At 37.8% G+C, this 22,103-nt stretch overlaps 1 long non-coding RNA gene across 4 annotated transcripts in view; it reads left to right on the forward strand.

The window, feature by feature from the left end:
- LOC120406685 overlaps positions 1 to 22,103 on the forward strand; it is a 103,520-nt gene that overhangs the window by 24,492 nt on the left and 56,925 nt on the right. For all 4 annotated transcript variants that reach the window (XR_005599478.1, XR_005599476.1, XR_005599479.1 and 1 more), the window contains one exon: positions 20,094 to 20,191. This is a non-coding gene — a long non-coding RNA (uncharacterized LOC120406685). The remainder of the gene's footprint in view (positions 1 to 20,093; positions 20,192 to 22,103) is intronic.

A 22,103-nucleotide genomic window follows, 5' to 3' on the forward strand; every position in this document is an offset into this window, starting at 1 on the left:
CTGAGTCAGAAGGAGTGTAAGTAAAGGTCACTTACAGTCCCTTATAAGTTCCACTTTGATCCATCTCTCTCACTCAATCAGTTCAATGTTCTGGGAAGGTTAACTCTTTTAGCTCTGGAAATTGTATGCAACCAGGCCATGAATAGGTTGGAAAGGATTGTTAGATAAGGCCCTTGCTCTTCCCACCGCTCCCCGCAGAACAGAGCATGGGGAAGATCACCCCATAAATTACTTTAGAAATACACTGATAACTGGTGGAGTTCTTTAGTCTTGTCCTTTCTATCTGTTAGCCTTAGTTAACTGGCTTCTGCCCAGGATCACGTGTGCAGACAGAGCTGCCACTAGGCTTTCCTGCTCAGTTATGCTGTCATTCAAGTCAATGACAAAACTCTCACTTACTTCAATGGTGTGGGACCAGACCTAAAGAAAGGGGATTGAAGGAGTGCAAGGATTAAGGCTTTTTGCTGGTTTACACTCTTGCCACTAGGAGCTGCTTTCACTGCTGATGAACAACATAGCAGATGCCTTTTCCTCACCTTCCTCCTTTGTAGTTGCTGCCTCACTCAGAGCAGCTGATTGAGGAGGCAGGAAAGAAGCAGAGATAGTGGCCTAGGAGAAGAGGAAAGATGCTGCTGATCAGGTGCCTGGGAGGAAGGGAGACTCTGCCCAAGATCCCCGCTAAACACTCTTTGGGACAACCAGTAAGGCCAGGAACAAATCCCAGAGTGTTGGTGCAGAAGAAATAACTTACAGGAAGTGGAAGGTAACTGAAATGGACAATATTAAAAGATAGAAAAACCTGCTCTAAGGTATTGGCAGCAGTGCCCCAGGTTACTGTGCACAAACAACGTGTGAGTACTAGAGCTGGTCAGAAAAATCTGACAGAACATTTTACCATCAGAGAATGTTTATTTGTCAAAATCTAATTTTTTCACAGAGGTGGTTTAAGTTGCAATGGAACTCAGTCCAGATTCTGACATAAACCTGTCTGGTTTCCTGTTAGCTCACTGGTCTGGCTTGTTGTCAGCCCAACCTGTCAAGCTGAAAGAAAGCCAAAAGCTTGGAAGAGCTGAGGCCTGGCTCCTCTTCACCCTGCCATGAATGATGACAGGGAGCTGAGAGCCTGCCAGTCCAGGGAGCACTGCCACCCAAGCTCGCTGTGCCTTGGCAGCCAGGATTTACAGGGCCCATAGGTCCAGGGCTCCCTGCTAGGCAAACTGCCTCAGATCCAGGGCTCCACTCTATTCCATGAAGACCCTCAAAATTGTTGGTTTTCATTCCAAATTTGACTCATAACAAATTCAGAATATTTAAATCCTCCACATAGTGGAATCACCTTTTTTCCACCCAGCTCTAAGAACTTCTTTAAGCTAATATGGTACTTGCTATTTAATCACAGCACATGAGGAAGTACTATAGCTTAATAGTTTGGTAATTCTCTTAGTTCAAGTCTTGCTGACATGAGTTGTGTCATTGACACACATGAATATCTATTTGTGCAAGTAAAGAAGTACTTACATGAGTGAGTGGGTGCTGGTGCCCCAGTGTGTCAGCACCCCCTTTTGGTCAGGCATGGTGCTGTGCAGAGTCTGCTCAGATCAGAGGGGCAGACAGTCCACCTTTATTGGTTGAGTCTTTATAGTCCTATTCTGGAGGCAAAAATGTTAATGTCTGTCTCACTGGGGTGTGCAGACTTCTCCTTATGTTTGGCATAGTTTATCTGGCACTTACCCTCAAGGGGCCTGGAACCCCTTTTTTCTTTAAAGTCCCTGTTAAGCAGTAGGTAGGAGAACCAAAGCTCACCCACTTCACTGAGTTCAAGCTCAGGATCCTTTACCTAGGCTGGCAGAATCAGTCCACCACCATTTTCCTTCTCTTCCCTGAGCTCCTTTCTATCTCCCATGGTTCTGCAGCCTCTGCCTGTCGTTATCCCTTCTTCCGGTTGTTATCACTCTAGGCTGCTTCTTGCAGGCAGACCCTTCATTCTCTGGCAGCCACCCTGCCCTTCTGCTTCCCAGCTCTTTTATTCTCCCAGATGCTGTGAAGCTGCCAATCATTGCTAGCCAGCAGTTTCTGCATTAAATCGTTGGTTGCTGCACCAGCAAGGGGTATATACAACCCATGACAGTGAAGTTTGCAGAACTTGGCACAGAACTACCATAGAAACTACAAATAAAAGCAGAATTATTATTGATATGCTTAGTTATGTGGATGAATGTTCTTTATTTGATTTTAACCGTTGCTGTATCATAAGATGATTATAATTGTTTTGGAGCTGTTAAATGTATCTGCTTAAAACTGCATTTTAGGATTTACTGAAACCCATTCTAAATTACTTTCCCAGATCAAACACACTGAGTCCCAAACAAAATTCAGATTAAGCAAGTCACAGTGAAAAGCCCAATTAGTGTTTGTTGGGTTTTTTTTTTCCACTTTCACCATAGAACATGAGTAGAGATATCATTAAAAACATTCAGTGGTCACAATTGGGCAAGTTTGTGGGCAGTAGCTTTCATCTCACAGATCTCCTCAATGTATTATTTTACAAAGGTAATTGTTTTTGTAGTTTGTGTGTGGGCAGATATGGAAAAATAATAGAAGCACAGTTTAAAATATTGTAAAATTACTTTTTAAAATTAGATACCTTTACCTAAACATTCCTTATTATATGATTATTCACTGTCTAGGCACTGTGGGGCAAATTCTGTTGGCTTGTATGGAACTTCAGTATAGAACTTTCAAATTTTCATGAGTGTAACTGAGTAAAATTTAGGCCCTGGATAGATGATTTCACACATGGGACTTAATAAAATAAAAGTAAAATAGATCTTAATCCTGTAAATACTTAACATATATGCATTTTGTTACTCATATGAATAGGCCTATCAACTTTAATGGGATTACTCATGCAAATAAAGTTATGTAAGTTTGTAAAGACCCCTCATCCTGCAAGTTAATAGATATAGATGGACCATTGTCATTTTTAGTGGGGTATCATCCAGACATAGAGATCTACCTGTGTGTATGAGCTTCCAGGACCAATGCCTATGGGCTAGATCCACAAAGGGATTTTGGTGCCTAACTGCCTCTTTAGGTGCCAAAGTCTAAAATTTAGATTCTCCAAACTGTTGCCTACCTGCTGTCTAACTCTTTAGATACCTAAAGTCCTTCAGGTGCCTAAGCTGCTCCTGGTGGGCATGCACAAAGCTGCTTAAGTCTTGATGCTGCCAAACTGCTCCGTGCTTAAATTCCAGTGGGATTCTCAGATTAGGCATTCCCCTGCCTATCTCACCTATGGGGCCAAATCTGATAGACATTCTCAGAGCTCTTTAGTATTATAAAATACTTAAATTTCAATGGAATAAGAGACTGGAACCTTGGTCTCTCAGGTGAGTGCCCTAACTACTGGGCTATAGTCATGCTTTCTTTGTGGCCCAATGAAAATGTATTTATACAAAGTGGAACAGCTTCAACAGGACAGATTGAGACATTTTCCCCAGCATACCCCATAACTCAGTGATTGGGAGTACTCAGCTAGGAGGTGAGAGCACTAGGTTCAAGTACCTGCTCTGGGCAGAGTAGGGACTTGAATATGGGTCTCCTACATCATGGATGAGTGCTCTAACCACAGGGCTATTAGTGGTGGAAATATGACACAACCCTACTGCTCCACCTGGCATAGAAACATCACTTGAAGAGAAGGCTCACAGAGAAACAGGTGCCTGTCTCCAACCCAGAGCTGGGTACGTAAGTCCCTTTGAGACATGGGACTTTATCTCTCTCTGAGTAGAAGGTGGCCATTATTTAGACAACTTCATCTTTTTTTTTTTTGGATGCCAGCAGTTGCTATGCTATACTACAAACTGTATTGATGTATGTTAGTGAAAACATAAGAAATAACTTTTGGGGGTTGAATTATATGACTTCATGAAATGCAAAGGTTTGCAGTTTGAATTTGATCAAGTAAGTTTAATTTTTGTAACAAAATACTCATTTTTTCAAACCTCTGTTATAGTAATCTTGAAAAATAAATCCTTCCTAATGGAAAGTGTATGAAATTTGAACAGATAAATGACATAGGGTTTCTTTCTGTCATGACAGGGAGCAAACTTGTGCAAATGTTATTTAATTTGAGACAATTCAGTTAGGCCCCAAGCCTGCAATGAGCTCTGTGCATATGCTCGGGAACTCATTGCAGGATCAGGGCTTTAGTCATTTAGGACTTGATGCTACAACCCTTAGTCTAGAAAAATGGTTACTAAAAAAGTCTTAGAACTCAGTTTTCACCGCAGATCTGTTTCATGAATCTCTGATTGATGGAATGAGTAAAGCACTGCAGAGGCTATCATAAAAGCCAGCTCTCTGTACTATTGACCCAGTTCTGCTCTCTAATGTACCACAAGTATAATGCTCTTAGAAATTGAGGTAGCTTCGCTAAAGTCACTGTTGTCTCCTAAAAACTTAATTAGGGCACTACCTAAAAGCGTTCCCTCCTAAAGATTTTCTAAAGGTTCGCAAAATACTTCTTCTCAAAGACCCTGAATTAAGGATGCACAATAATGTGAAAGTAAGAACCTCCATCCATGCACAACAGTTATTTGCGCATTTGTATATGAAATTAGAATATTGGATGCATACTTCATTAGTAAAATATATTTCATGTACTTACCACAACAAGCAATGCACATCACCCTCTGCATATGTAATCAATAGGAGCTATTAAAGTGGATGTGGTATGCACCTTTCAGCCAACTCTGATCTAAATGGAGAGCTCACTTCTGTTTTTCTTACACCATGGTAAATCAGGAGTAACTCCATTTAAATGACTGGAGTTACACTGGTGTAAAACTGGTGTGAGAGCAGATTTAAGCTGTCAGTGTCCAACAATCGAGGAGTTTTCTGCATATTAATGTTACTTTCTGTGTGTTTTGTTTTTTGAGTCCATAAATGAATATATTACCCTTTCCCATGTATAGTGCATGTAGAGATGAGGGTTTTTTCTTTTTTTTTTTCTCCAAACACACATATAGAGGTTAGGCTCCTAATACTCATTGAAAGCCTGTGAGAGGTTATGCAGCTAACTACTATTTTCCCTTTACAAATCTCTCTCAGTTTTTTGGGAGATTTAATACAGGTAATTTTAAGTTCCAGGGTACCATTTTGGTATGTGTGACATAAGAACATAGATTCATTTATGTATAATTCAATACTATATTTATTAATGTCAATATCTTTGTTGTGTTGATCTACTTCAGACTTCATGCACATTGCTTACTCTTAAAAATGTACAGATTTGCAAATGAAAATAAGATCACCTCAATATTTGCAGTGTTTCTTGTAAGAATTCAACAAGAAATTAGCAGGTTTTTTAGGGTGATTGGTCTTTGAGAGAACACAAAATAAAAGTTGTTTATACACAATGTGACAGAGGGCTGCAGCATTTTGTGATGTATGGCATGCTTCTCAGTGAAGTGAAAAGCATGTCACACTCTATTTTTTTGACTGAGAGGCCTAGGCTAAGGCATGTCACAGCTGAACAGCTAGCCTGTGATATGTCTTTCACTTCACTGAAAGGCATGCCACATGCTATGAAATGCTGCAACCTAAGTGCAAAATGCTGCAATAATTTCAGGCACAGTATATAGAGTTGTATCACTGAGCTATATGTAATTTGTGAGTGCAGCCGTCCAGAACAGGTTATGAATGAAGAAAAATATATTTCCTGAAGAGTTTGCCTAACATATATATCTCCATTTCAGATGACTTTTTAAAAATTTCCCACATTCTGCTGTTCTCAAATAATGTTAGTTTCTGATATGCTAGAAAGAAATGGCTAGGGATCTGTGTGAACTGGACAATCAGATGCATAGGGGAGAGTTAAAAACAAACAAACATAAATCCCAAATGTGTCATAAAAACCTTTTCACATTTGCAAATGCCTAAGTGACTTTGGAGCATGGGTCCATATGGATTTCCATGGGACGTGTGTCCCAAATCTCTCAGGGGCTTTTGAAAATCTTTCCCAAGGCAGCATTAGCTACAGCTATGGATATGGATATTTACCAACAGCCAGATCTGCATATATACAGCTCTTCTGATATAAATAGAGCAGTAATCAGTACAAATTGTACTGTCTTATAATGTGTTGCACAGTTTTTTCTAGCTATTTGCTTTTTTCTTAGATTTCTTAGAACTTTGTATGTGTTTTGCCTGGCTATAAAAGTATGATATGATGGGTGAGAAAATGTCTTTTGATGGGCCAACTTCTGTTGGTGAAAGAGACAAGCTCTTGAGCATACACAGAGCTCTTCTTCAGGGATGATGGAAGAAAGTGTCAATTCTACTATGCTGCAGGATCTTAAGTGCATAATGTGTTCACATGCTACCCTATTAGATGGGCAGCTCTAGAGACAGTGTACTGACTGATGTAAAATAACACTGGAGGAGTGTGAGCCTGAACAGATGTGTAGTTAATAGGGAGCTCCATGGGGACAGCTCTTTGGCAAGTCTTTCCCCTTCATTTGTCTAGTTGTCCAAAATGGTGTGTGAATCTGTTTAAATGGGCAAAAATATATATTCACTACAATTGGTTTTGACATAGCAGTTCCAGCAATGGGACAATGGAACATCTCTGGCTAAATGCCAACAATATCTCTTCCATGCCAAGAGTTTCAAAAGTGGGTGTCCAGTTTAAGGGCCTGATGTTTCAGAAAGTGCAGCCTCAGGTTGGGCACCTAAAAGTTGAAGCGCCTAAAATCACTAATCATGTCTGAAAATATTGGCCCCATTTTTAAGAATAAGTTTAGTGTCTCATATAAGGGCCCTATACGATTTGGTTCTTGGCAAAGTTAGAATGCCTCACTCCCTACATACTGCTACCACCCAGTAGATCTGAACTACAAAAGGGCTGCAGGATTGGCCCTTTTAGTCTGACAATCTTATATTTCCTGACCTCAAAGCTTTGTGTAAAGTCATGCTACTGTGTGAGGAGGTGGAATTGAGTGGGATGATGGAGTTCAATTTACTTCACTGAGATCCTTATCTTTTTTTTAATGTTTTACATAAATCCTAAGAATTACTGAGAAGTGAAATTTTATATTAATTACTTACATTCAAGTTTGTGAACTATACGATGATTGTGTGCAGAGAGAACAAGAGAAATCCCCCCTCTCCCAGGCAAATATTGTAGAGATAATATTCCCTACTTAACAAGTATCATAACAACATGGAAGAACATCAGGTAATGTATTTTTTAAATTTTTTGACCTTTGTTATGTTATTTGAGTAATTAGCTAAGGGTACCAGCTGGTACCTAAAAGATACAGTGTTGCTAAAAATACATTGCTACAAACCTGTGTATGAGCCTATGTATGAGTTAAAACTTGATTGTGGATGGCATTAGAATGGACCAGCTGTGCTTGAGCTACAAAAAACAAAGAGCAGGATCTAGTAAAAGTTCCACTGCTCTGATTGTGTACTAAGACTGGCTGATATTTTGAGGTTTTGCTAGTATTCAAAGAGCAGAGCTATTTTCTTTTTAGAACTTTCTGCTTTCCTGTGGTGCATATTGTACAGGGGGAAAGAAATACAAATTATGGGTTAATTCATACTAATTTCTACTGCGGATCTTAAAAAATGATATTTTTCAAGACCCAGAACAGGAAAAATCACTACTCACACATATTTTAATATAATTTATCTGGAGAATATTTTTAATACTCTTAAAGGATAATTTGCCTGTCAATTCTGCTACACACTAGCATACTAATTAGTGGCTGTAAGGAAAATATTGAAGTGTAGAAGCAGCAGGGGTTTTAAAGAGAGGTAGGCAAACTCCAGAAGTATCTGAAAAATAGTAATACTTGTTCAGCTACCACACAGAGCACAGCTGCTTTTCCATGTCTCTAACTCACTTATGGAAATGTCCCTATACTATGGAATTGGATGCAAGCAATGCAGAAGACCATGGCATGGTCCTCTAACCCAGTGGTTCTCAAAGCTGGTCCACCGCTTGTTCAGGGAAAGCCCCAGGTGGGGCAGGCTGCATCCACAGGTTTGGCCAATTGCAGCTCCCACTGGCCGCAGTTTGCCTTTCCAGGCCAATGGGGGCTGCAGGAAGCAGAGTGGGCCGAGGGATGTGCTGGCCACCCTTCCTGCAGCACCCATTGGCCTGGAGCGGTGAACTGCAGCCAGTGGAAGCCGCGATCGGCTGAACCTGCGGACGCGGCAGGTAAACAAACAGGGGCTTTCCTTGAGCAAGCAGCAGACCGGCTTTGAGAACCACTGCTCTAACCAACAGCATTTTCTGGGAAAGTGAAATCTTTGAATTAGTGGTGTCACTCTGTTTCGAGTGGTTCACAACCAGGAGTGCCTACATCAGGGCAAACTGTCAAAACAGGGCAGACACTCCAAACTGGTGGTATGTTCCGTAATTAGATTTTACCAAATCAGAGACAAATGTGAACTCCTGAATCACTATAACAGTCTTGCCATGGAGTCACAGACAATCCCCTTAGACTATCCAGACTATCTTGCCACCCAGACAAGCTGGACTTAATGATAAATAGACATTTACACCATAAATCACAAAATATTCAGGCTGCTCCTAGTCCCAAGAGACCAGTGACTTACCTCAGACCAATCTGTGTCTTAGGTCTTACACAAAGACAACAGCTGTAGCCAATCCTGTAATAAATTAAGTAAAGATTTATTAACTAGGAAATAGAAATAATAGAGCATTATTTACAGGTTAAAGCAAGTAAGCATATGCACACAAATTAATTACCATCTATGGATGCTAAGGTGACAGAGATGCAGTAATCTGTCAGTTCAAAATGTCTTTTACAGCAGACCCATGTTGACTCTGGGGATCTCTGCTTTAGTGTAGTATCTCTGGCCCTTTGAGAGTTCAAATAGCAAAGAGATGAAAACTTTTCTAATGACCCTGTTTTATCTCTGACATTTGGACTTCCAGTCCATGAGAGGAGCTCCCTTGCACATAGCATTTCCAAAGTGTGATAGGGCCGTTCATCAATCCTCTTAGTGTGATGTTCCTTAATGGACCATTTAATTTTGATAAGACTCGTTAATGGGTGGAGTGGAGGGTGTGATTCACATGCCTGAGTTCACATGTGGTTCAGAGCAAACATTTTCAAAGTTCTAAAGCAAAATGTACATATTCCTTATAACATGGAATACAGACACTGCAAGTAAGATTAATGCATGCAGCAGTGTATAAGCATTTCATAGAGTCGAAACACTAAATACATTCTTATAAGACTAATACATATTTTGAACCAAACTAACACACAGGTGAGCTGATTTGGTTTCCAGCTCTGAGTCTGTCAGTTCTTCGCTAATGCACATGGTTTACCAACATCAAAACTGGGTGTTCACTGAAGGTTTGTCTGCGTGAGAAAGTTGGACTCATGTAAATAAAGGTGTGATTTTGTTTTCATTGATTTAGTTAAACTGATGCAAACCCTCTGTGAGATTTCTTATTTTGGTTTAAGAGTGGCTTACTTTAGTTGATCTTACATGAGTTAGGAATCAGTTTAAGATAAACTGAAATAAGCCATTCTCAAACAGACATGAGTGTCCACACAAGGATTTGCTCTGACTTATGAATTTTAATGTTAGCTGGTGCAACTTTTTCATGTAGACAAGGTCTCACATGCCATTGATGCTTTATATAAACACATAGTTAACTATTTCACTGCTGATCAAAGAATATATATAGTTAAATATCACATCATGAAGACCCACCCAACCTTCTCTGAGTGACTTCTCATCCAGGTTTGGGAGATACCATCACTTTTTTTCTCTAATCAAGGAGCCAAGACCAAGGCACCCAGCAGGGCATCTGAGCCCCACAGCAGAGCCTATAAGTAGTTTAACTCTACTAACGGGGAGCCATTGGCTATTTTGAAACTTCTCTTTGAATGACAATCAGCTAAGCCACCATGGTACTCAAATACCTAGTAGGGTTTTAATCTTTCCTTACAAAATGAAGATTTTGCTTTCTGATTTTGGGAAGATGACACTCACTGTTTTATGGCTCTGGATGTAATGATCTTTTTGATCTGATGATGAAAACAGGGTTTGCCCAAATCAATCCTTATAACAGATTCCACTATAATCCATCTACAGAATGTAGTCTACTTGCTCTACTTGATATTCTTTAACTTATAGCCTTGGGCTAATAAGCCTTTGATAGCTCAGTCGGCATGAAAAGAATGTATTACGACCTAAATGTCTTTGATGGGACTTCTTCTTCCTGCTGTAAAATAACTAGCATTTAGGCAGTTCTAGCAGAAACTCATCCAGTTTTCAGAACTAAGGCATCACTAGTATTTACTAGCAGTTGAAACAATTATACAGTACTACAGAGATGTGACAATGGAGATAATCAGTCTCTCAAGGCTGTGTTCCTTGTTTGTGCATGCTTACAAGTCAGAGTAGCAGTCAAGAACACTAGGGCTAATAGATAGGGCACCTGCAGTTACAAAAATATAAAAGGATGTTACAATGTTTCAACATGATTTAGTAAATGGATGGTGAAGCTACTGCATCAAATTTAAAGCTAATTGTTTTAGCCTTTGTCACTCTAATGATATGCAGTTTGTGTTTCTGCTGATTCAGAACAAGACTGAAAGAACCATTCTGGCTGGGCTTCAGTTTAAAAACAAGCACACCCATATGTTACTAGAAGCTGTGTGTGTGCATGGAGAAACCAATTTAGATACATATAAAGAAAATTTCCACCCAAATATATTAAGCACTTTAATTCAAGATGTTAAAAGTAGGGTCAGGAATCCAAGGAAACAATGGAAAATTTAGTAAGTCATGGTAATGTACAAAGAGCCTGGCTAATACTTTGAGAGAGAGAGAGAGAGAGAGAGAGGTTTATTAAAAATATTCTGAAACATGTGTATTTATGTGAGGGAGAGGAGACAGAAGTTTGTACTTTATTATTTTATTTATTTATTTATTTATTCATTTTGAATGTAGCATTGTCAAAATGCTGTTTATTTTCAGTAGGCTACACAGTTCTTCCTGAGACGCTTGTAGTTGGCATTCAGTCTTTCTAAAATATTCTTTTTCTTTATCTTTTGTTCCGGCTCTCACAAACTAACAAGCAGATGTGGATTTGGCAAAGCTTTTAATAAAATCTCATGATGGTTTTTATTTTGTTTTATTCATGCCAAACTTTACCTTTCACATGCTGTAAAAAGTATATTTTCATTTGGTACATATATCCCATGGCTATCCTAAACTCTGCAATGTGAATTTGAAGTTATTTAAGGATCCAGAGTTATTTTCATGGGGAATGGCATTCCTAAAGCCCAGATGCATTATTTCTATAAAAAGAAATATCTTGCTATTACTGTCAACTATAGCATCTGTGGATTTGCTCTTGAAATGCAGTTGAATCATACCATTCTCACTTACATTATGAATTTGCTTTTCTTGAGATGTATGATCATAAGTAATATGTTTCAGGAACAAAATACTTCTCACTTTGGCAGTGCAGATGTCCCATTATGCTATCCCTCTGTTTGCAGAATGAAGTAGTATACCGTCCATGAGGGGAAGTACCCACTTTTGAAAAGCATTACTGAAGTTTGAGTTGTGGCTGGGGAGTAAAGAGAAACACACTAAGAAGTGAAGCCCTTATTTTTAAAGTTCACACAATCAAATTACAGAAAAAATGTCAATGTAACTAGACAACAGCTTCTATTATGTCAAGTATTTTTGAACAAAAGCAGACATTATACTGCTCCAGGCTACTTTGGTTTTAATGCATTCAGCTGTTAGTATGCATGGATTTGGTAATAAAAAGGAAAAAAAATGAATGCTGTTTAACAATAGTAACTGGAGAATATGAGGGTGAGCATGCCTACTAGAGTCAGTGAGTGCAAAATTTAATATTTTACTATAAATATAATAGTTTTGAACATGATAATAAAATATAGGCATCTTCCTCATTAGCAACACCGAGCACAGTTACGTACAAGATATGTGATTAGCACATACTTTTGAAGGAAACAAGGAATGACTGGTGTCATCCAATGCTGAGTTAGAGAAGCATTATAAGTTCTGAAAGATTTATTTTTGCATTAGGGGGACTGCACACCCACTTAAAGCAATGATAATATGAAACTCCATCTGTGTGATTAGCTTAGTGTGCTGCTCTCGGAGAGGGGGAAAATGGTAATATTTTAACATTTATCTGCTAGGTACACTAATCAGGCAACATGTAAAATTGACTGTACTTAAGTACCTCTGAGATTCTTCAGTGCATTTATTTTTGTGAAAACCATCTGCATGAATCTTGCCATCCCACTGCACAACAAAACTGACAAAGGCATTAGAGTACTAGAGATATTGTTAAAAGTCATATTAAGTATTGCATGGGTTTATATGTAATATGTAGCTTGCATAGCTTGTATAGTTAGCCAATATGAATATACTTGGTCATCTCTTGCATTGACTACTGCAAGTCTTCTTCAAAATAACAGGTAAAATCATCTTCCTTTCACCACTCTCAACACATCACATCCTTTCTTGAGACCAGATTCCTTATAATGGCTTAGCTTTGAAATAAATAAAACCTGATCAGGATACAAATACGGTTAGGTTTATGCTAGGGTTAGAGTTTGATGCTGACTCATAAACAGGATTTGGATTTGAATTCCACAGCACTGAAATTTCATATGATGTGTAGAGTCTTAAAGATGAAGATGAGATCTAGAACTTCATGTGGAACAAGTAATGGAGCCAGGTCAGAGATATTGAGAGAGAATAAGCTGACTTTTAACTGTGGCTTTCTGGATGAGGAAACTGAGAGGAAAAGAAAAGTATCCTGAAAAGAGTAAGTTTCCATAGTAAAGGAAAGAGAAGATCAAGGCATTAGCTGGAGGTTCTAGGGCAGAGGAGAAATAATATATTCACCTGAAATCCTATTTTTTCCCTCCATATACATGACACTGCTAATTCTATGTGGGAAGAGGATGACAGATAAAAAATGAAGATACCTGCAACTTCAGAGTTTCAGTTGACAAGGCAAATGTTTAGGCTTGATATACACACAGTTTTTGTACTGGTACAGCTATTTCAGTTAGGCTGATTATTTCACTTAAACCAAGTTATCAGCACAACCACTAGTTTGGGTGAAGAATGCTGATATAAAGGTGTCTAAAACCTACATAGCTTATTCCCCTTCCTAGATAGGAATAGCTATGCTAGCATAAAGCACCTTTATGCCGATATAACTATATCCACACTAGGAGAGCTCTACAACTGCTGTGTAGACAAGGCCCTTGTGCAATAAAAGATTTTCCCAACCAGAAGGGTACATGATACGTTGTAATATATATACAGGACCTGATTTTCTCTTTCACTAAGGCCCCTTTTACCACTTTGGCAGTATAAAGAGCCCTAAAAGAGAATGCAAATGTAATTAAGCACAGTACAAAGCAGCCTTAGAGTAAATAAGAACCAGGCCCCAGGTTTTTATGGACTCGAGGCCTCAGGCCATGCAGGTTCATGACATCAGTAGCATAATAGGAGGCACATTAGTGTTTCTCTAGAAACATTCAATCCCAATAGCAAGAGACCACTACTAAAATTGCTTTTTAATTTTACATGACCTACTTTAAAACAATTATTCTGAGCTAGGGAGCCCAAGTGATTATAAAAAAAAAAGTTGGTTCATGATAGCCACCACAGGTGCAAGTCTAAAAAGCAAGTGGTGGAAAATATAGTTCACTGGACTAGCATCATTCTGGATGTTGCAAAATGTTAGCTTCTCTTCTCCTAAGTTGTCTAAATCTTGGGATTCTGAAAGTGTTTGTATGTCAACTCTTTGCAGAGTAATTATATGAAGTAAGAGCACAAATCTTTTCTTTTATTCTTAATTGGATGCACTTTGAACCCCTTAGAAGCTTTGTTCTAATTTTTCATTCTAAACCAAGAGGTTTGAGCTGTGAACAGCATCCCTTTTTCACCTCTCTCTGTGCAGGTCTTCAGGCATAATACATACTTTTTGATTATTATGCAGGGTTTTTTGTATATTTGAAGTATTTTTGTCATTTTCTTCCCTAAATGCTTTGCCTACATCTGTCTAGGACTATATTTTCTTTCGTATATCTGAGTGTTCAATACGTGAATTCATATTGACTTAGTGTGTGTTTAGCTTACATTAAACCAGAGATTTTGCATGTATTCAAAGGAATAGCTTCACAGGGTTCCTGGATTTGCCTGAACAGTCCCACAACAGAGATGATGTTGTTGAAAGCAAGGGGGTGGGGAGGGGAAATAAGGACTAAAGTATACTAACAAATCATTTCTGTGCAATAATACATTCTTTTAAATCCTGTACAAATAATTCAGGCAATTGTATTTTTAATGCTATTTTAGTAGTCTAAGCAATCACACAGGCCCTAGTTTTTGTGTGGTACTGCCATTTTACTACAGTTTGGTGTGGTGGTTATGGTCAAGGCAGTGAAAGCCATAATCACTGCTGAAGTGATAACTTACTATCCCAACACACAAACACTATACAGTTTTTTACTATGATTCTAAAATGGCCCTATATAAATAATGTTGTTTTTAAAAATAGCTATTGTGCTGGGGTATCATATTGTTAATCCACTAGGTGTGCTCCTCTCCTGGTGGCAACAGTACTCATCCTTCACCCATAAGCAATATGTCCAAGGTGTGGTGATGTCTGAGTGTGTATTTTGTTACTTAAGGGCCAAATCTAGCCTTCTTCTCTGAGTCTTTGGTGGTCCCTTCTGCATTGCAGCTAGTATGGTTCTTATTATGCCAGTGAAAGAGAGCTGGATGGTGGCATGACCCTCACAAGCCCAGTTATTAGGTCAGGCACTGGGCTTGAGGTTTTGAGCCTACGTGAATATTGGATAGACTTTTGGCACCTTAGAGACTAACAAATGAATTTGAGCATAAGCTTTCGTGGGCTACAGCCCACTTCTTCAGATGCATAGAATGGCACAATAGTAAGGAGATATATATACGCACAAAACATGAAAAGGTGGAAGTAGCCATATCCACTCTAAGATGAGCTATAATCTGCAGGAGGAAAAAAAAACTTTTGTAGTGATAATCAAGATGGCCCATTTCAGACAGTTGACAAGAGGTGTGAGGATACTTAACATGGGGAAATAGATCCAATCTGTGTAACGACTCAGCCACTGAATCTATTTCCCCATGTTAAGTATCCTCACACCTCTTGTCAACTGTCTGAAATGGGCCATCTTGATTATCACTACAGAAGTTTTTTTTCTCCTGCTGATAATAGCTCATCTTAATTAATTAGCCTGTTAGAGTTGATATGGCTCTTCCACCTTTTCATGTTCTGTGTATATATATATATATATAATGTTCTGTATATATATATCCTTAATATATTTCCATTCTATGCATCTGAAGAAGTGGCTGTAGCCAACAAAAGCTTATGCTCAAATAAATTTATTAGTCTCTAAGGTGCCACAAGTACTCCTGTTCTTTTTGCGGATACAGACTAACATGGCTGCTACTCTGAAACCTATTGGATAGACTGTATCTCTTACATGCACACACCATATTCCTAAAAGATATTGGTTTTGATGCTGGTTTGCTTTCTGTGAGCCATTAGCTAAATACATTAGGTCAGATTCTGCTCTCAGTTACTCCATATTTACACTATTGTAACTCCATTAACTACGGTGGAGTTTGTTCCAGCTTACATCAGTCTATCTTAGCAGAATCTGTCCAAATGAGTTTTGAACAGTGATTATCATTTACTCATTTTGAATAATATAGAAGTTCACTTGAGCATACACTTGATTTATCCTCATTGTCATTAGATTCAGTTTTCAAGTCTTTATTTTTAGCTTTTCTTTACTTACTGAAATGTGTTAATTTAAACTTTAGCTGTAAAGTACCCAAATTAATTTAAGGTTACTATAGCTGTGTGGGGGAGGAAATGTGGAAGCCAGAACAGAAAAATCAATTTGGTAAACAATTTACTTTGGTCTATTCAGTAATGATTAGTATCTAGTTGTTTAATGATTAGTATCTAGTAGTATCTAGCACAGAAAACATTTTTATTTTTTTTAGAATATTACATAACTTCATCACAATTGATTCTAAATACTCTGATAAAATAAGACTAAATGTAATTCTAATATTTGCCAATTTCAATTGAAAGGCAAAAAAAAAATCCAATAATTCTATCATGAAAAGTCCTGGGGCATTTCTCACTCAGTATTGCTTGATTTAGGTCAGTAGATAAAGTGAACAGAGTTCTATATTTCTCAGAATTGACAAGTATAGATAAATGCAGAAAAAGAAGTCTGCAAAAACGTATCTGGGTTTATTCACAATAAGATAATTCTGTAGAAGAATAACTAAATTTTCTGAAGCAGAGATTAATAAGAGATGAACTGCACTGTTTTCTGCCCAAAGGACAGTGTTTGGGAGAGATACTTTTTGCAGTGCTGGTTCTGGTGCTTGTTTATGATCCTCATCTGACGACAGTTGATTTCTATCCTTTCTTAAAATTAAACTCTAATTTAGTCTTACATGATTCACTGAATAAGCCATTAAGGAACTTCTGTTTTGCTAAGCATCTGTTTATACATGTCGCAAATAAAGGGCCAGATCCCCCAAAATGCTAAAGTGCTGCATATCTCCAATGAGGTGCTAATTGTTTTCAACTCTCCTGACTTCAATGGGCTTAGATGACACTAAGAACCTCCTATGATTTTGACCAAAATCTATTAATGGACAAGAAGATATACCTGGTATAAATAAAATTCTAGATAAATATATGTAGGGATAGTTGGGGAGGGATAGCTCAGTGGTTTGAGCGTTGGCTTACTAAACCCAGGGTTAAGAGCTTAATCCTTGAGGGGGCTGTTTAGGGATCTGGTGCAAAAATCTGTGTAGGAATTGGTCCTGCTTTGAGCAGGGGGTTGGACTAGATGACCTCCTGAGGGCCCTTCCAACCCTGATATTCTATGATTCAACCCCTTTAAAGCCTGTTGAACTTTTTGCCCTTAGCCCCTGCCTACACTAAAATTGTTAGATTCTAGTGTAGACACCTTGGTTTAAATTGCAACTTGCTCCAGAGCTGCTTGCCCACTTTTTAACAGCATTGATACAATTCCTGGATCATACTGAGATAGTGCACTTGCACTAAGGGTGCAGTTCTGGTCCCATTGAAATCTATGGGATTGATGCCACTGATTTCACCCTAGAGGTGCAGCTACACTGTCATTAGAGTACTAGAGTATGCATAAACTATTCAGATGACAGTCTCAAGGGCTAACCTTCTTTTGCTTTTTGCAAATGCAATGTGTAATTTTGTATACAAAGTCTGTATATTTGAATTCAAATGCCATCCTGTAGGTCTATTTTCCTCAAATTTTCTGTACAATTCAGGAAATCTGTCAGCAGCGAAGAATGAGATGATATGCAGGGTAGAAAAACTAACCCATAAGAATAAGTTTTTCCTCATGTAAAACAATGTAAATTTCTCGGGGGAAATAGATCTATAATTCTGTCCCTTAAATAATCCTCCTAACATTAATCTGTAATTCATTTTCCCAGAAAAAAAGTACAATTACACTATCATGTATTCAACTAGAGATTATATTACATAATACAGGTACATGAGCAAATTATAGGCAAATATAAAGATTTATGTGCATAGGTTAATATCTTACTTGCTTTATGATTTATCTACACAGGGAACTATTCCAGAATAGTGATTTCTTATTAACACCATTTATTTATTCTGGAATTAAAATGAATCATCTTATCCAGAATAAAGCATTCTTATTCCAGAGTAACAGCTTCCATCCATGGAGTTAATCAGGAATAGTTAATCCCATTTAATTCACATCCTACTTTACACTGGATTAATTTTCATATGTAGGCTAGCCTTTAGCTATTGAGAATTAAAGTGGTGTTAATTCAGTTTATCTTAATTTTCTGAATGTGTGTGTGTCCACACAGAGATTTAATACAGTTTATTTAATCCACTTTAAAAATTAATTCAGGTTAATATCCTGAGTGTCTCTGTGTAAACAAACCCTTAATCATGTTGTTAGTCCCTTAGAAATTAATGGAACTACTCATGTGTGTAAGACAAGCATGGCTTGGGATCTAAAGAAAACTCATTTGTTCCATTTTTAAATTCTTCCCACTGTTATCATTGCTTTTCAAAGAACAGACCACGTTAAATGAGAGGTCATTTTGGGCAATAGAGGGCCACTGAATAGAAATACTGTTATTTTTTTCTTTGATCAGTAACAACCAGTCCCTAGTACCCACTGGTGTTTTTCTCTAGAAATGTGTTGTGAAGCACCAAGGAAATATTTCTTTATTTTATATTGCAGTGTCAGTCAGCATATAGCTCTGAACAGGGTTGCCTTAAAGAGTCATATTGGTAGGGTTTAATAGTTCATGCGTTGTAAATACTGAAATTGGATGTGTCATTGAAAGTTGCTCTCGGGCAGCTTTAACTTGCATGACCGGCATTTACTCAGCAGATCATCATAGGTCTCACTGATGTTCCCCTGACAGCACTTAAGCAACATATTTTTATAATGGATACATTTTTACTCTTTTTTTTCCAAGCATTAGGCATCAACATGCTTTCCTTGGAAACTTGAGCATGCATTTTTGTCTCCTCCTACCACCTATTTTCTTCAGAAAATATATATTGGTGCTTTTGCAAGGGAATTCTGTTTCCTTGAGTGCAGTTGCATTGCACCAGTTTCTTTCCCTTAGGAGTAGAACAGATTCCTGCATCTGCCCATACTCCTATCTGAATGAAGATATAAGAGAAAAATCTGGTTATCAGTCACCTCATATGTGGCTTATCTAAGCTGGAACTAACATCACATAACTTGAACATATGAAAATAGTAAATGGCATTTAACATTACAAATCCACAACTTGTAACTTTGTAAGAAGTTATTAGGGGAATTTTAGCTCTTCGCTTGAAATTAGATTTATGATAGGTTGTACAATACTGTTTCTATCAAACTCTAGTTACACATTTTACAGAAGCTACCATTTCCGTTAAATGCACAAGAAAGATCTATGTTAACAAATTGTTGCTGTCCCTTAAAATAAACAAAACAAAAAAATGAACTGTTTTCAAAATCAACTGTAGCTCAAATTGTATCTTCTTTCTCATTTATTTAAATAATAAACTATTGTCTCCACTGGTTACTTAATGAAGAAATCATACACAGATTTTAATTATTAAAAGAATAACAAAATAAATCAACAGAAAATGGAATGTCAAGGAATAATGGACCAATTCATTTATGGAGCGCCACTGAAATCAATACAGTTATCTTGAAGTCAGTGGAATTGCACCAAACATGAATGAGCCTCTAAAGTTTTCACCATCCATATCTAAGAAAGAAGCAAGCAGGTAAATGTTTTAAATTAAAGTAAATGAAGGTCTGATCTTGCAAACCCTCTCTCAAATGAAAGATCCCATTGAACTGAACCTGTATGAATAAAGTTATTGTCTGAGTAGGAGTTTGAAATACTGTGTCTTCAATTTATATGGTATTTAATTAGACACTAAGGACGAGAGAGACACATGGATGTTCAAACCTTTGGAATAATAAATTAAATATTTTAAAGTAGTTTGGGCAGTTTTGTGGTTTCCTTCAGGCTCTTTAGAATTCCACTTTCCTCTTTGTGGCACACAACACAAGTTAATACACTGCCAATCTGTGCACACTAAGGGGCAGTTTAATTGTAGTTTTAATTTTATTGAAAACCTTACTTGTATTGGGCAGCTGTACTGGGCTAAGAAGTGCCATTAAAAGCACAGATCAAAATTTACAGACTCCAAATTTAAATGTGTTTAGTAATTATTAACAAAATAGGCAAAGCAGAGAATACAAGTAGAGTAGAACACAACATTCATGAGTGTTTCTGCAAGCCCAGAGGAAACCAGTGCACTTAATTTTAGGATTTCAACTATGGCAATATCTTAAATGTTTAGTCTGAAATTGGTAGTGGTGACAGTTTACATGTCTATACTTCCATTCTTCCAGAAGGATCTCCAAATGCTTTATAGACTGGATATACAGTAATGGAATCTCTTCCCAACCACTGACCTATAGCCACATGGAGTGGAAGTGGATTATGACAGGTATGCTGTATCAGTAATGTTTCACAGCAGTTTTTAGAAAGGACATTTAATGCTAAATGCACCAAAAGAAACTATGAGTAACCAAATTGTACTAATCTCAATTAGAATTTGGAAGGACACTAACAAACATTTCCCACTCATGTACCATGAAATCTTTAAAGAGTGGTCAGGGACTTGGTTTTTTGTGTTATGGATAAGCTTGATCTTGCAGTTCTTTGGCATCCAAATCTCTCCTTCTCTTCAATGGATTGACACCTAAAAGGTATGTCTCTGCTACAGTGTTGCTTGTCTTATAACAGAAGGACTGGAAAAATAAGGAGACTGAATGATAGTGAGCCTTGATCCATAGAGAGCTGATTCAGATCAAATCCAGATTAGGTCTGTTTTTAGTCTATATGAAACGTGTGGGCCTTAGTTCAGTTCTTATGAAGTGTGCATATTGCATAGTCACTGCTCCATTTGTTACTAGTTGGAATCCTTATAGGTGGCCTCAGCACAGAGATCATAAACTAACCTGGTCTAAAAAGTGGAATTAGCATCCTGTCCCTATCGGTGTTCCCTCTAGAAAATGTATATTGACAGGGTAGAGGTATGGAGAAATTCAGATACCATGTGTTGCCTGTGCTAGTCTTGTTTCATAGTCAGGGCTTCGCATCCTTGTGTCCTGGCGCTTCTCAGGGGGGGGACAGCAAGTCACACAGTTCAAGGAAAGTGTCCTTAGAAATAGCCTTAGGAAGTGAAGGCCTCTCGCACTATATTTGGTTAATGTTTGTAGAGAGTAACTAAAATAACAATTGTTCTAGCTGCTTCTTTAATATTTTCTGAAGTGAAACAGTTTTGTGCAAATGGCTAAAAAATGGCTAGTCAATGGTGATTGCTACAAAGACGTTGAAGGACAAGCATAGCAAAAATTAACTTAAGTGCATCATAGTATCTGTAATAAAGCAGTTACTTCCGCTGCAACTGTGACTACAACAAAATCTCCTAGAGAAAAAGGATCTGGTACACAGCATATAGGATTAAACAGACAAACTTTCTCTTAAATGGCAGAGTCTTTGGAAAAGGCACACATAAATACAAAGAAATAATTTATTTGATGCCCTGATGTAGCAAGAGGAATATCATTAATGCCATCTGTATTTTACAACTGGTTTTAAATTACAAAGCTGTAGCACAGAAATCTTTAAAAAAATACAGCCTTTTTTTGTATATTCATGGACAAATGTAACATTACAGTTGAAATATATATGTTAGTCTTTCTACAGTATAACAACAAAGCTAAAATATAATTCTGTTTACTAAATATATAACTTTAAAAATATTTATAATCTCCATAACTGCATACTTACTTGCTGTGCAATAGGTTAAAACTTTGTTTAAAATAAAGAATCACATCATAAAGAGCTGCCCTTCAGGCTCTTTTCATAATACATTTATTCAAGCATAAAAGGCACCATTTAAACGTGATTAAATTTACTTAAAACCTAGATTTTATATGTGTTTTTTTTATTCACCAAATCTCAAATCAACATGTAGCTAGGGTGCTCATATCTGAATTCCATAAAACTTTTCCTGGTAGACCTCCACTGCATCTGTTAATCATAGATTATTAGGGACCTCAAGAGATCATCTAGGCCAACTCCCTGCTCAAAGCAGGACCAGTCCCCAAATTGCTCCCTCAAGGATTGAGCTCACAACCCTGGGTTTAGCAGGCCAATGCTCAAACCACTGAGCTATCCTGTTGTGTTACCCTCAGTCATTAACATTCAGTGGAAGCCAACTGCCTGTTAGGATCTATTTGGGGCATTCAGCAGTGCAGCTGGCTTGTTCTGTAGGGATGTACCTGGAACATCTGGCAGCAATCAGACAGCTAAGTATAAGGAGGCCAGATTTTTTGGTGGGAAGGGGAGAG

Source organism: Mauremys reevesii, linkage group 5, assembly GCF_016161935.1.
Source record: "Mauremys reevesii isolate NIE-2019 linkage group 5, ASM1616193v1, whole genome shotgun sequence".
Lineage (NCBI taxonomy): Eukaryota > Metazoa > Chordata > Testudines > Geoemydidae > Mauremys > Mauremys reevesii.